The sequence below is a fragment of the Pituophis catenifer genome, unplaced genomic scaffold (assembly GCF_029215685.1).
Source record: "Pituophis catenifer annectens isolate HBS135680 unplaced genomic scaffold, rPitCat1.0.hap2 SCAF_3, whole genome shotgun sequence".
Lineage (NCBI taxonomy): Eukaryota > Metazoa > Chordata > Lepidosauria > Squamata > Colubridae > Pituophis > Pituophis catenifer.
This window is the reverse complement of record NW_027256883.1, coordinates 144,507,710-144,523,168: the sequence shown is the minus strand read 5'-3', so window position 1 is coordinate 144,523,168 and position 15,459 is coordinate 144,507,710. Positions and strand designations below refer to the sequence as shown.

Below are 15,459 nucleotides of genomic sequence, written 5' to 3'. Positions count from 1 at the left end.
TCTAATATTTCTATATTGGTAGCAATATTTAATCAATAATTCTGTATTTCTAAACAAGATTCATTTTAAGTTGCTCAAATAATATGAAACAGTATTGAAAAACTTTCAATTCCTAAAGCATTTAGTATGCTCATACTTCCATTGGCATCTAGTGAAAACAACAACAGCAATCCAGATGTTCATACCAGATACCAGAAGCTCTTTGCAATATAAGTAACTACCTTGCTTTTAAACCATTTGTGGCAGCTTCAGTGAAAATAGAAAAACCTGCAAGCATTTCTGTATTGTACAGTCAAACATTTTTCCTGGTGATCCCAGCCAATCCAGATGGTACCAATCCCCCCTCCCCCCGATTTTCTGCCATGTGACACTGAAATATAAAATTAAAGGAATAAAAAGCAACAGAAGCTTTGAGACCACCACAGAGCAGTAGATTATGCCTAGAGGACAAAAAATAACAGAATTTTGAAAATGTTGATCATATCCAAAACACTCAATATCACGGGTTTTGGCTAAGGGGTTGCACTGTAGTCAACTTGGTGTTTTTTTTTTTTTAAAGCAAACTAGGAAAAAAGAATGCATAACTCCAGAAGTAAGTCACTAAATTGCAAATCCTAATTGTTAATAACTACCAGGCAATTGCTATTGGCTTCAGTTTTTAAAACTTTATCCCAAACCCACACTCACCCAAATTCTTTTGTGATCTCATATATTCTGGAAAAATCAACAAAATAATAGTTAAATGCTGTCAATGGAAAGTATTACTATATGATGCACTCATAATAAATGTAAAGATCCAGGATTATCAATATGTTTATAAAATTGAAGTCTCTCGGTGTTGTTATGTATTTAATGGAAATGAGAACCTTCCATGAAGTTTTTCAGAATCGAATAATCAAAAGTCAAACTTTTCAGACGTATGCATCATAGGACAAATGATGAATCAGAATACGTACCATTGTGTGTATTTATTTATTTTTTAAAAATCATTTGAGGGAAAATGTTTATAAAATGTTTTATAGATGGCATTTAGATCCTAAGAAATTGTCGTGCATGTACCCTAATGTTCAACCAAAATGCTGGAGGTGTGATTGCCTAGATGCCACATATTATCATGTGTGGTGGACTTGTAAGATAGTGAAGGCTTTTTGGATAAAAATTTGGTGGGTTATGCAGAATGTTTTGAAGAAAAAAATTCAGTTTTCTCCACAATTGTTTTTATTGGGTATAGTTAAGGGTTTTACATTGGGTGAAACAAAGTTGATATTGTATATGATAACAGCAGCGAGATTACTGATAGGTCAATATTGGAAAAATGAAGCTATGCCTACTATTGAAGAATGGACTTTGAAGATGGCCAGTTTTGCAGAGATGGCGAAGATTTCAGCATATTTAAAAGATCGCTCACAAGAGACTTATGTATGGGAGTGGAAAAAGTGGATAGATTATGTGCAGAATAAATATCAAACTAGGAAATATCAGATAGCTTTTAACTGAAAGTATTATATAGGGATAGAATAATAGAATTTTGTGAAGATGTGAAAAATATACAGGGGGTGGAGGGGTTCAAGTTTTATAAAAAGGGGATTTTGATTTGGATTATATTTTGTGGAAGTCTGGGTGGAGGGGAGGGTTAGGGGGGGTTAGGGAGGGTTAGGGAGGTCAGGGAGGGTTGGGGGGAAAATTGGGGAGAAAATGTAATTGTAAAACTTTTTCAATTAAAAAAAATCATATTGGACTTTCTAAAGCAAATAAAAAGGAACGTTCAGGAGTTTAATCTGAATGAAAGAAAACGAGAACAACACAAACCACTATCTCTGTGCATAATGTTTGGAATTTAATTGCTGGACCTGACTATAAAATGCTGAAGCAAATGAATGAAGAATCATGCTTTGGAAGAATTACAAATAATGTTACCATCTCTAATTTAATTTTTATTTTATTTTTTTTACCAGCCTCATTAAGATTTCTAATGGTTTCAGAAATATCACGATCGTGATTTAAAATACGTTCTACCTGAGCGTATGACTCAATCTTTGATATTGTAATGAGCATTTCATTGCTTTCCTTATTACTATTGTATGTATTCATTATTTATAATGCAATTGGTGTACTTGGCATGTTGAATTTTAGAGGAGATAACTTGATCTCTCTCTCTCTCTCTCTCTCTCTCTCTCTCTCTCTCTCTCTCTCTCTCTCTCTCTCTCTGTATCTCTCCAACTGCAAATATTATAATAAAAGTTAGCAATAGGAAAGTACCAGGAATGAATGTAGGCACATGAATGCTGGTACATGAATTGAATAGATGCCTGATTAATTGAAATGTTTCATAGATGGATAGAAAGAATTGGCACTATGCATGTAATAAATTTTAGGTGGATTGCTAGATAATAAGAGAAATTTGGGTGACTGGGTGGTAGAGATGGAGGAAAGAGACACAAAAGTACAGGTAGACTTCAGTGAATGACCAAAATTTCTGTTACTAAGCAAGACAGATGTTAAGTAAGTTTTACTCCATTTTACGACCCTTCTTGCCACAGTTGTTAAATGACCCACTGTAAGTATTAAGTTAGTAACACCGTTATTAAGTGAATCTGGCTTGTCCATTGACTTTGCTTTCCAGAAGTTTGCAAAAGGTGATTATACGACCCCGGGACACTGCAACCATCACGAATACATGCCAGTTGCATGTGTTTTGATCCAAATTTTGATCACATAACCATGGGGATGCTTCAACAGTCTTAAGTATGACAAACTGTCATAAGTCATTTTTATCAGTGCCCTTGTAAATTCGACCGGACACTAAATGAATGATTGTAAGTTCAGGACTATCTATTATTATTTATTTATTTTATTTTATTAATTAAATTTCTATACCGCCCTTCTCCAATAGGACTCAGGGCGGTGCACAGCCAAGATAAAAGCAAAGCATACAAAATTTAAGAACAGTATTAAAATAATTAAATATTTTGGCCGAAATTAAGATAACCCAATTTAAAATCAATTTAAAATTTAACTCAGGCCAGCCCAGCTTGTTGAAATAAATAGGTTTTCAGGGCCCGACGAAAAATCCGGAGGTCTGTTATTATACGTAACTCTGGGGGAAGGTTGTTCCAGAGGGTGGGCGCCGTCACAGAGAAGGCTCTCCCCCTGGGGGTCGCCAGCCGACATTGTCTGGCGGACGGCACCCTGAGGAGGCCCACTCTGTGCGAGCGTACTGGCCGGTGGGAGGCTATTGGTGGCAGAAGGTGGTCTCGTAAATACCCCGGCCCTAAGCCATGGAGCGCTTTAAAGGTGGTCACCAACACCTTGAAGCGCACCCGGAAGACCACTGGGAGCCAGTGCAGCTCGCGCAGGAGAGGTGTCACATGGGAGCGCCTCGTCGCCCCCATAATCCCCCGCGCGGCCGTATAAAATCTGTATAAAATTGCCCTAATAATATTTCCCTCAAATCAGCACATGATTTTTTTTTGTTTTTTCTTTTCCCATACTAGGAAATTGTCCCACACTCAAGAAATGTCTCAAGCAATCCAATACTTCATATGGTTTTTCATCTTCCCAGTCAATTTAAATTCTGAGGGGCCCTTAGTGCTCCCTGAGCTTGGTTGTTTTCTTGCAAACAGCCCTGATAATGGTTACCTAGTTGGGGTAATAAAATGTCTGTGATGCAATATTTTCAGGATCAGACTCAATAATGATAATAAGAGTTAGAGGTTTAAATATATTTCTCTTTAATTATAACAGGCATTCTATATTCACTGAATATTCACAGATAGAAGCAAGGAAAATGGTGAAGGTGGCTCCTTATATATACAAGGGGTGGAGCCAAGAATGGGAGTGGTGAATTACGAATACATTAGGAACCAAAGAATAAGTTAACCCCCGATGTCCCATATATACATTATTTACACATTAGGGAATAAGGCATTTACATCTCACAAATCCCCCTCTAAATGCCGGTTCGCTATACAACACCAATTACATTCAGATTCAGGACAATATAAGACATATAATTTTGATGTTAAATATTTGTGCTGTTTAGAAGGTAAAGGCTTCGTCAATATGTCAGCTAATTGTTCAGAGGTATCACAATGCACCGCTTTGATAAATCCATCTTGAGACAATTGTCTCACATGCTTAAATTTTATATCTATATGCCTGGACCTTTGTCCAATGGCATCGGATCTGGATATTTCAATGGCTGCTTTATTATCTTCATGCATAACAAAAGGCAAAGCAGGTTTTTTCCAAACATCTGAAATCAAATCATTAAACCATACAAGGTTATTTGCAGCTTTGGACAAACAAACATATTCCGCTTCTGTGGTCGAAGTGGCTACCAGTTCTTGTTTACCAGTGTACCAGTAAACTGGACAGTCATTTAATAGAAAAATATAACCAGAAGTGCTCTTTCTGCATGATATATCTCCAGCCCAATCCGCATCTGCGTAACATGTAAGTTTTGGTTCTTTACCATTACTAGGTTCTAATACTAAGCAAAAGTCTAATGTACTTTTCAGATATCTTAGAATTCTTTTGACTGCTTCCCAATGATACATTGTTGGTTTGCTAACATATCTTGACAATAAGTTGAGTGGTAATGCAATATCTGGCCTGGTCCAATTAGATATATAAAGAAGTGAACCTATGACTGATCTATAAAATGTATTATCCTTGAATTCAGGGGAAGATTCATCAGTGTTTCTAAGGAAATCAGTTTGCATAGGAGTGTCACAGGGTTTGGCATTGTTTAAATTGCATTTGTTCAGAAGTTCAATGATTTTATCTTTCTGAGTAAGTTTGAATCCCCTTCTAGTTTTGTTAATTTGTACACCAAGGTATTTGTTTACTTTACCTAGAGATTTCAACGAGAAATGTTTGTTTAGCTTATTTACAAAGGTTTCTCTTCTCTCCTTGTGTTTTCCTATATATAAAATATCATCTACATAAATTAATACAAATTCAATATGATCATCACTCTTTTTTACAAAGAAACAGTTATCAGCAGTGGTAGCGTTGAAATCCATGGTCTTAAGTACTTTTACCAAGCAATCGTACCATCTTTTGCCAGATTGCTTTAATCCGTATAGACTCTTGTTCAATAGCCAAATTTCATTCTTATTAGTGTATTGACTGTGTGGTGCTCTTACATATATTTCCTTATCTAGTTTTGCGTGTAAATACGCAGTCTGAATGTCATATTGAAATACATCAAGATTGAGTGCAGATGCCACTACTAGAGCTGTTTTAACACTCTCTGTTCTCACTGTGGGGGAGTATGTGTCAGTGTAGTCCTCCGGATATTTTTGTGCATAACCTTGTGCAACCAATCTAGCTTTGTATAGAGTATTGCCTCCTTCTAGATTCTTAATTTTATAAATCCACCTGGTACCTATAATCGTTTTATCTTTAGGTGCAATCGCAGGTGTAAACACATTTAATCCTTGCAAACTTTCCATCTCTTTTTTCATAGCTAGTTCCCATTTTTCCTTTTCTTCACGAGGGAGTTTTAATACTTCCTCATATGTATTAGGTGTCATTTGTTCACCATCCATATGCATTATGTAATCTCTGTATTTATTTGGTACTTGATTTCTATTGTTTCTAATAGCTCTTTCGGGTTTGCTATGGTTATCATGCAAATATCTTGCTTCCTTTTTTGTTAATGTGTCTGTCTTTATTTTGTGCTGACTATTTGTCCAAGTTTTGTTTTTGTTTTTATTTTTGTTGATATTTTGATTTTCTATTGTCCCTTCCTCACAAGATTTTGTATCTTTGCATTTATTTGGAAATATTTCATTAAGATGTAATTTAGACCAATTGGCCTGTTCATGGAACACAGCTGTTCTGGAGACTATAAATTTGTTATTATTATCAATGAATCTGTACCCTTTGGTGCCAGTTTCATATCCCATAAATCTTAATCTTCTGGATACGTTTTCTCCCTTTCTTCTCAACTGCTTAGGTATGTGTACGTCTGCAGTGACTCCAAATATGTGCATGTGTGCTAATTTGGGTTTCCTATTATACATCACCTCATATGGTGTTTTATTCACAATACTGGACCAGGTTCTATTTTGAGTGTAATTTGAATAATGTAAGGCCTCTGACCAAAATTGTTTGCCTAAACCAGCATCCTCTAATGTGCACCTAATCATGGTTTGTAGTGTGGAATTCTTTCTCTCTGCAATCCCGTTTTGGAACGCAGAAAATGGACTAGACGTGAAATGTAGCATTCCTCTATCCTTTAACCATTGGGAGAATTCTTTAGACATGAATTCACATCCCCTATCTGTCATAATTTGTTTTATTCTGATATTATGTTGTGTTTCTATGCGTTTGTAGAATTCCTTAAATTTCTGAAAGGTTTCATCCTTGTGTTTTAATGTGTAAACAAAACCATAGCGACTGTAATCGTCTACTATTGTTAGGAAGTAACGTTTTCTATAAGTGATTGATGGAGTTAATGGACCAACTAGGTCCATATGTACTAAGTCAAAAATTTTGTTAGTTGATCTGTTGGATTTTTTTGGTCTGGGACTAGTTTTTAGTTTAGTGGATTTACATACTGAGCATTCCAAATAATTTTCACAATTTTTTATTTTGACACCTTCTGCGTGTTCAGTCATTTTTTGTACTACGGGAAAACTTGCATGTCCTAACTTCCTATGCAAGATGTGAGCACACTCATCATGAATTGGTTTACCTATTCTTGGTTTCTTCTCATTGTGTGTATTTGCGTGATCATGAGATATTTTACATTCATCATTGTCACTGTTACTAACATTTTCATCACCTGCCTCAATACAATCTTCCATGTTTGAATCAATGTTATGTAACCATCTTTCTTTTGTTATTAGATAGGGTAGGCCTCCTTTAATCATCACAGTGCCTACATTTGTTTTGTCCTTCTCTAAAGTTGCTTTCCCCTTTGAGAAAACTATATTGATGTCAGAATCTCTGCTTAGTTTTATGGCACTTAGTATGTTATGAGGTATTTCTGGAATTAACAATACCCCCTCTATTTTTCCTAGGCCAGGCAAGGTCACATTTCCTCTGCCTAATACTTGAACCTTTTCTTGATTAGCTACCTTTATTACAAATTTATCTTCTGTAAATGAAGACAATATATTTTTGTTATTAGTGGTGTGGTTGGTTGCCCCAGAATCAATAAGCCAATTATTGTTCTCATTTTGTTGTGTTTTAGTGCTGTCTTGTTTATTTAGTCCATTCAGTGAACCAGATTTTCTCTCTTTTGAATTTTCTCTACCCCCTCTACTATCTCTGTAATTTGGTGGGCTTCTATAATTATGTCTATCTGTGGAAGACTGTCTATAATTGTATTTGCTCCTATACTCTGACCTATGTCTCTCCTTTGAGATTTTGGGACAGTCTCTTCTATTGTGTTCCCTGGACCCACAATTATGGCATTTAAAAGCTTCATTGTATTTTTCCTGGAAAGCTACCTTCCTAAAAGATTTGTGTTCTGTGTGATTGCTGGAACGATTTTTTCTTGAATTGTCTTCTGCTATCAATTTGTTAGATAGACTTTCTATGGATAAATATCCTAGATTGATGGTGTCTAAGTGTGACATAAAACTATCCCATGATGAATCAAGTGAATTGATAATAACACTTTTCATTGTTTGATCTGAAATCACTTCCCCCCTCAAATGCAGCTCAGCTCTTATTTTGTTTAGAGATATCAAATGCTCACTTATGGAAACCCCTGGTTTTACTCTGGAAGAAAAGAAATCCTTAGACATTCTTGTAGTGGTAGCTACACTATCGCTGTGAAACAGATTAAACATGCATTGAATTATTTCTGAAACAGTTAGGTTTGGTTTGATGCTATGATACATTGCAGGAGACACGCTAGATATTATTAAGAAAAATGCTCTATGATGTAAACAATCTATTTTTAAAGTCCAAGGTCTTCTTGGAGGACTAGTGATAAAGAATAGTAAATTTTCTTTCATAAAGACAATCTGGAGCTGTTGATACCATTCTTGCAAATTAATGCCATCAACTCTAAGTTTTGGGAAGTCACTGGGTAAGTTTCCCACATTATTTTGTCCATTACTTACAACCTGAGGTAGTCCGTGGTCTCGCAAGTGCAGGAAATTGCAAAACGGCAAGGGGATGCTCGCAACGAGTCTGCGCGGTTCTCTGGCCAGTTCAAGTCTTTCCGGACCGTCTACGTAGTTTCGCACATGCGCGTTGCTCATTTCTTCTTTGGCGTCGTCGTGGAAGGTTCTCTCCATTGCAGCTCGCTCGCTCCGCTCCTCTTCAGACGAGTCGGTTTCTGGCTCGGTTTTAGGAGTTTTGATGGCGGCGACTGCTCTTTTCTTTCTTTTGTGTGCGTTGGTACTTGATCCGGTCTGCGGTGTAGGGCGGAATCGACATGGCTCTCTGGGCTCGGGCGTCGTCGCTCTCGAAGTCAGGATGGGAGCGTGCAGGTCTTGAGGTATCGGCTTGTTCTCTAGCTTCTTCGTTGTCGCTTTGGAAATTTTTAATTTTGGCCCAAATGCAGCAAAAAGCGTCTTCATTGCTGACTTTACTTGGGATTTCGTTAAGTCGTCTTCGCTTTCTGATTCTGGTTCTTCTGAAGAGTTTGAATCTTCCTTTTCGCTTTCGTTGTCTGATAACGTTTTTCGCGCCAGAAATTTTGAACTGAGCATTTTGATTGGCTCTGCTTCGCTCACTTTGGAGGCTTGTTGGAACCAAGATGGCTGCCATTCAAAATTTCGCGCGGGATCACATCTTTTCTTTTTCATAACGACTTTCTCTGTAGTCATATCACTCACAGTTTTTTGGTCTTTGGGTTTCTCTTTAGCAATGTTTTTCTCTCTCGCTGCTCCGCTGTTTTTCAGCATTTCTTGGAGATTCGCGATGAGGCTTTCATCATTCTTCTGGCTTTTTAATAGTTTTAATATCTCTGACCTGAGTTCGTTATTTTCTATTTCGATTTCCTCCTGGTCATTATTTTCATTTATTAGTTCTTCTTCTTCAGAGGTGTATTCTTCGGATTCTCTCGAAATCGCGTTTGTGGATTCGTTGATTATTTCTTGTTCAGTTTCTATTTCTTTGCTGTAGGCCCTGGTGTTGGGCCTATCTTTCTTAGACATCTTTAAGTATTTATTGAGTCAATTAACCATCCTCTGCTACCAGCTTGATGCAATATTTTCAGGATCAGACTCAATAATGATAATAAGAGTTAGAGGTTTAAATATATTTCTCTTTAATTATAACAGGCATTCTATATTCACTGAATATTCACAGATAGAAGCAAGGAAAATGGTGAAGGTGGCTCCTTATATATACAAGGGGTGGAGCCAAGAATGGGAGTGGTGAATTACGAATACATTAGGAACCAAAGAATAAGTTAACCCCCGATGTCCCATATATACATTATTTACACATTAGGGAATAAGGCATTTACATCTCACAGTCTGCAAGAAAATTTCAAGTTTAAAGATTACCACCCCCCCCCCTCATTTGAATCCTGAGCTACAAACATTCTCCTTTATTAATTCAAACTCTTCCCAAAGAAGGACTGGTCCCTCATGCTTTTTAACTATGGCCCTTGCAAGTAAAATTAGGTATGCAAAGTCCTTGGGATGAAAACCTCTTTTCTGTAGGCTTTCAATATTTTGATTTCATAATCAATATCAAACATTTTATTATATATTTTATTGCTGATGTATATCTATAGCAGGGGTGCAAACTCAAGGCCCAGGGGCTGGATCCAGCACACGGGGTGCTTAGATCTGGCCTGCGGTAACGCCCTGGAAACGCCCAGAAAGACTGGACTGCGGTGCCTCTGCCAGTGAAAAAGGAGTATATGGCCCTCCCACGTTCTGTTTTTGCTGGCAGAGGGTTGCAGGAGGCCATTGCAGCTGAAAATGGAGCTCACGAGGGCCAGAGGCAGCCCTCCCAAGCTCCATTTTCACTGGCAGAGAGTTGCAGGAGGCCATTGCAGCTGAAAATGAAGCTCACAAGGGCCAGAGGCAGCCCTCCCAAGCTCCATTTTCACTGGCAGAGGGTTGCAGGAGGCTGTTGCAGCCAAAATCAGAGCTCCGGAGCCCATTTTCTCTGGCAGAGCGCTTGGGCCACCACAGGTGCCCCCGATATAAGTGACATTGAGCTGGCCATGCCTACCATGGTAGGCATGCCCACCTCAGCCCCCCAAGGTCAAACATCGCATGCATATGCTTGTTTTGTTGCATATGACATCTCTCCTATGGTCCAGATTTGATTTGTGGTCCAGGAATAAAAGATATTGGAACCTCTGACTTTCTTCACTGTGCTAAAACAAGCAAGCAAGAAAAAAAAAAAAGAGTTCATTGCAAGAATGTCTGGAAGTGTCAGAAGAGACAAGAGGGTGAAGGCTCCAATCTGCATCTCCAAAGACTTGATTCTTTTTGAATTAAAAGGGTTGGATGTCATACTTGAACTGCCAGTTTATAAAATACTGCCACAGTTATAGAACAAGCCAATTAATCTTGATAAAGTCAGTGAAGGATGTGAGGGAAACTGGTATATCAAAGAAATGGGAGTCATTTCTTTTATTTTTAAGGTAAAATTTATAAAAAGAAGCGTATGGACAGTCACTACCTTGAAGGAAAGGCAGATACAAAGCTAACATGGTTGATATCAGGGGTGCTGAAGAAAGAAACTGAAGGCCTCATTTTGGCTGCTCAAGAACAAGCCTTTCAGGCTAATTCTATGAAAGCAAAAATTCAAAAATGACAGTAACAGCAGCAAATGTCACTTATGCAATGAGAAAGATGAAACAGTGTATCATTTTATGCAGCCAAATTTCACAGATTAATTAATAATCTACAACATCATGATTGAGTTGCCAAAATTATACATTGGAAGTTTTGGCAGAAGTTCTAATACAGCAAAAATTATTAGAAACACCAAGTTGACAAAATTCTTGAAAATGAACAGGTCAAGATCTTCTGGAACTTTCGAATCCAAACAGACAGATATCTGGCCCACAACATGCCTGACATCACTATTATAGAAAAGAAAAAATCTGGTTCATTGATATTGCAATACTAGGTAATGCACGAATTGAAGAGAAACAGCTACAAAAATAATGAAATATGGTGATCTGCAAATTGAAGTTGAGTGATTGTGGAGGAAGAAATCAATAGTTGTAGCAATAGTAATAGGAGTCCTTGGAGCAATACCCAAAGGGTTGACTAGATTCATGGAAATTTTGAAGTTATTAAATCTGAATATTCTGACTTTGCAAAAAAACACCTTATTCGGAACTGCCTATATACTCAGATGTTACCTTAACAGCTCCTAGGTGCTTGGTTAGAACTTGAACTATTACGTTTTTACCACTTCCAGACTGTGAATTGAATTGAAGATTAAATAAAGATTAAATAATAATAATACAATAGGCGTTGCCTAAAATGGGTTCTCTCAAACTCAGAATAAGAGTTGTAGTTTGGTTTAGGAGACAGTTAATTCTTGAAGGGTTGAAGCCTGAAGAAGAAGAAAAAAACCCTGTAATTATACCATATATGTCTTCTGTATATCAGTGAATTGATATTAGAAGAGAGACGGTCCTGAAATAATTTGTGTTGTTGGGAATTTAAAGCCAAAACATCTTAGAATCTGGAATGGCCAGAACAAACTCCCCTAAGATAGAAACCCAAATACAGAATCTTTCCATCTTGAGAATTAGAATTTTTTTGCCTTTTTCATTCTAAATCTAGACACTCATTCCTTATATTCATCTTTTACCATCCCCCTTTAATCATACACTCTATTCCATGGAATAATTTATTTGTTACAAATTATGGAATGCAATCAGAATGTACATTTGAAGGGCAGGGGAGGGAATAATAGTCATATTTCATTCTGTTTAATGCTTTTTGGGAAATATATATTACTGAATGGAAAGTATATTCATCCCTTTCCTTGGCAGCACAGAAAGATAGCACTCCTATAATACATAGTGTCACGTCTCCCAACCCAGCAAGTTTCTAATAGAGAGAAGAATGGAAGCCGCTTGAATTGAATTAACCATGAAATTGAATTTTGAACTCAACAGAATACTTTGCATTGAGGACAGCAACCATTAAAGCTGAACATGCATGACAAATAAACTGAAAATCTTAACTGAGGTGTAGCTAGAACAATAACAGTGAATACCAATTATGGAAAACCTGGGTAAATTTAATTTGGGGAAACACCTGTCTTCTCACAGTATCTAAATATTGATTATGTTTGCAAAACTGCACAGTTCACGCTGCTATTCCAACAGCCCAAAGCTAGCCATATTTATTCAAGGCAAGTCTCACAGATTTGAGTGGTTACTTCTGAGTTGGGATGCAAAGCATTGCTGGTTACCATTTAATAGAGCTATACAAATAAAGCATTTTCTTCCTTTAACAAACAAGTGTAGTTCAAGAGATGAGATTGACAAGGCCAAGATTTTCAGCTCATGTTTGTTTATCGCTTAAGCGGTCAGGGATTGTAAATCACCCAGAATCATTGATTGAGGTAGGCAGTTACAAAGAAGGAAGGAAGGAAGGAAGGAAGGAAGGAAGGAAGGAAGGAAGGAAGGAAGGAAGGAAGGAAAGCTTCCAACAGAGAAATATTGGCAGGGATGGGTGGGGTGGGGAGTTGTTAAACTGTGAAATAACTGTCTTAAACCTTTGTGGATCTGCTTTGGGGCAAGATGGAGACCGTATGCGGTCCAAATTTGCTTATCTCTGATTTAAAGGCTTCCAAAGTGACTGCTGATGGTAGATAGCTGAAGCACTGTAAGGCAAAAAGCAACACTATTGCCCCTTGATGAACATCAATTAAATGCCGACAAAAAACCAGTGACTCCCAAAGCACAGTGGGGAATTAGCTAAGGAACTTGCATTAATTAATACTGTTAACAATTAGCAACTATAAATATTCAGATAGACAGACCTGCAAACTCTTTTTGTACATATTTTCTAGGGTAATTTTTCACACCCTGGTACTCACTCTGATGTGTTGAACATATCACAATACTGTCAGCCCATATGGGAGAAATGTGGGCCAAAATCCATTTGGGAGAAATTTTCAAATGTGGATGCCTTATGAACCTACAAAGCTTTAGATTCCTATTTTGTTCCTTAAATCTCTTATTAATGCGGAAAAGGCTAAAATGTTGGTTCCGCCCATTCTTGAGGGGATAATTTTCAAGGGGTACATGGATACTCCCAGCCTGCATGTTTCTCAAATAATCTGCCAACTTCACGAGTTATAGTGAATAGAAATAGAAAGGCTGATAACATTTTAAAAACTGAGTTCGCTCTTTTTTAAACAAATTACATACACATTTATTTATTTAGTGCAATCTCTTAATGCCAAAACAAGATTTACCTGCTCTATTTCTTAACAATACTGAAGCTTGGCACAAAGAGAAAGTTGGCAACCCTACTTAGGGATTTAATCCTTATTTAGAAACAAGCTTTCCATTGACATAGCTGGAGTGTTTTCATTCAGCTGAAATATTCAGGACCAGGCCTATAATCTCTTTAGATGGAAAGATTCCTGCTGTGATAGCAAGACTATTCTTTACAACAGAAATCCGGTTCATATTAAAAGGGCTAATGTCATTATCTCAAGTACACACACACACACACACACACACACAGAGAGAGAGAGAGAGAGAGAGAGAGAGAGAGAGAGTAACATGTGGATTAGAAATCTAGTTATTTTTCAGAAGAATCGTGAAAAGTGCTGTTTAATGTAATTTACCTTTTATTTTCACTCTCCCTTGCATAATTCAGTATCCAACGCCTGATTTAAGTCAAGAAGATTTGAGTCTTCCACTCATTCAAGACTAGATTTCTATTCAGGATCTTTGTTTAGTGGAACAAAAATTGAAGTGGAACTTCTGATTCAATTACTAAAGAAACAATAGTTGTAGGGCCACAGCGTGGCTCAAGCTAGGGATATAACTATATATAGCAATGATGCATCCATGGCAGAAAGGGAAGCTAGGAGGGAAAATATAAGGAATTTATTGCCCCTCTGGATCATTGCACCTGGTAGGCATAATCACCTCAGAAGCTAACAGTATACAGTACAACAATTGCAGAGGTTTATTGAATCACAGCTTGAATATAGTTGTCCATATGGTAAAATTTTCAGTTCCAGCACAATACGTAGAGAAACATAATCACTAATCAACACAATTTTTCCAAATAAAGAGGACTAAGAACTTATTTCAATCTTTTACTAAAAGTTGTTCTGTAGCTCCTTGATTTCAGAAAGATTTTTCAGTACGGAAAAGTGAAGTAGATGGCAAAAATCATACACATACACACATGTTTTCCTCCACACTTATTCCAGTTTACATTGCTCTTAATCTTCTATTTTATAACCTAAAATGTTTGACTTTCCTCTGCTGGTTTCCATCTATTTTGTCATTCAGCCATTAGTCATACTTTGACCTTCCCTTCTGCTGTTCATCTTTGCATATAATCATCTGCACCTCTATAACTGTCTGGTTTGGTTCTGCAACCCAACAAGACAGACACAGATTTCAACGGATAATTAGAACTGCAGAAAAAACAATTGCTACTAACCTGCCTTCCATTGAGGACCTGTATACAGCACGAGTCAAAAACCGGGCTGTGAAAATATTTACAGACCCCTCGCATCCTGGACATAAACTGTTTCAACTCCTACCCTCCAAACAATGCTATAGAACACTGCACACCAGAACAATAGACACAAGAACAGTTTTTTCCCCAAATGCCATCACTCTGCTAAACAAATAATTCCCTTAACACTGTCAAACTATTCACTAAGTCTGCATTCCTATCACCCATCTCCTCCCACTTATGACTGTATGACTGTAACATTGTTGCTGGTATCCTTACGATTTATATTGACTGTTTCCTAATATGATTTGATTGCTTATTTGTTCCCTATGACTATCATTAAGTGTTGTACCTTATGATTCTTGATGAATATATCTTTTCTTTTATGTACACTAAGTGCGTATGCACCAAGACAAATTCCTTGTGTGTCCAATCACACTTGGCCAAGAAAGAATTCTATTCTATTCTATTCTATTCTATTCTATTCTATTCTATTCTATTCTATTCTATTCTATTCTATTCTATTCTAATTGTGTTAATCTGCCCTATCATGCTATTGCTTTTTCATGCAACTATGCAATCAGAGGAACTTAATGTGCTTAGATTGAGTGTTCATTTTATAGTTTATTAAGTTTATTATTCATAACAATCACTAAAAGAAGTCATTTGCTGGACAATCCAGTAAAGAGTTTCTGTTCTATATGTCCAAAAGTATGCTTCCGACGGTAATAGTCATAGTACTTTCTTGAAAAATATGAAAAGATTCATTTCCTTTTATGAAAGTTTAGCATGCTGCACCATTTGTCCATGATGATAGCAAAGCTGAAACATTAGAGATACCAAA

At 37.0% G+C, this 15,459-nt stretch overlaps 1 protein-coding gene across 1 annotated transcript in view; it reads right to left on the bottom strand.

Annotated features, from left to right (window-relative positions):
• NEGR1 (neuronal growth regulator 1) overlaps positions 1-15,459 on the bottom strand; it is a 522,129-nt gene that overhangs the window by 275,235 nt on the left and 231,435 nt on the right. The window lies entirely within an intron of this gene.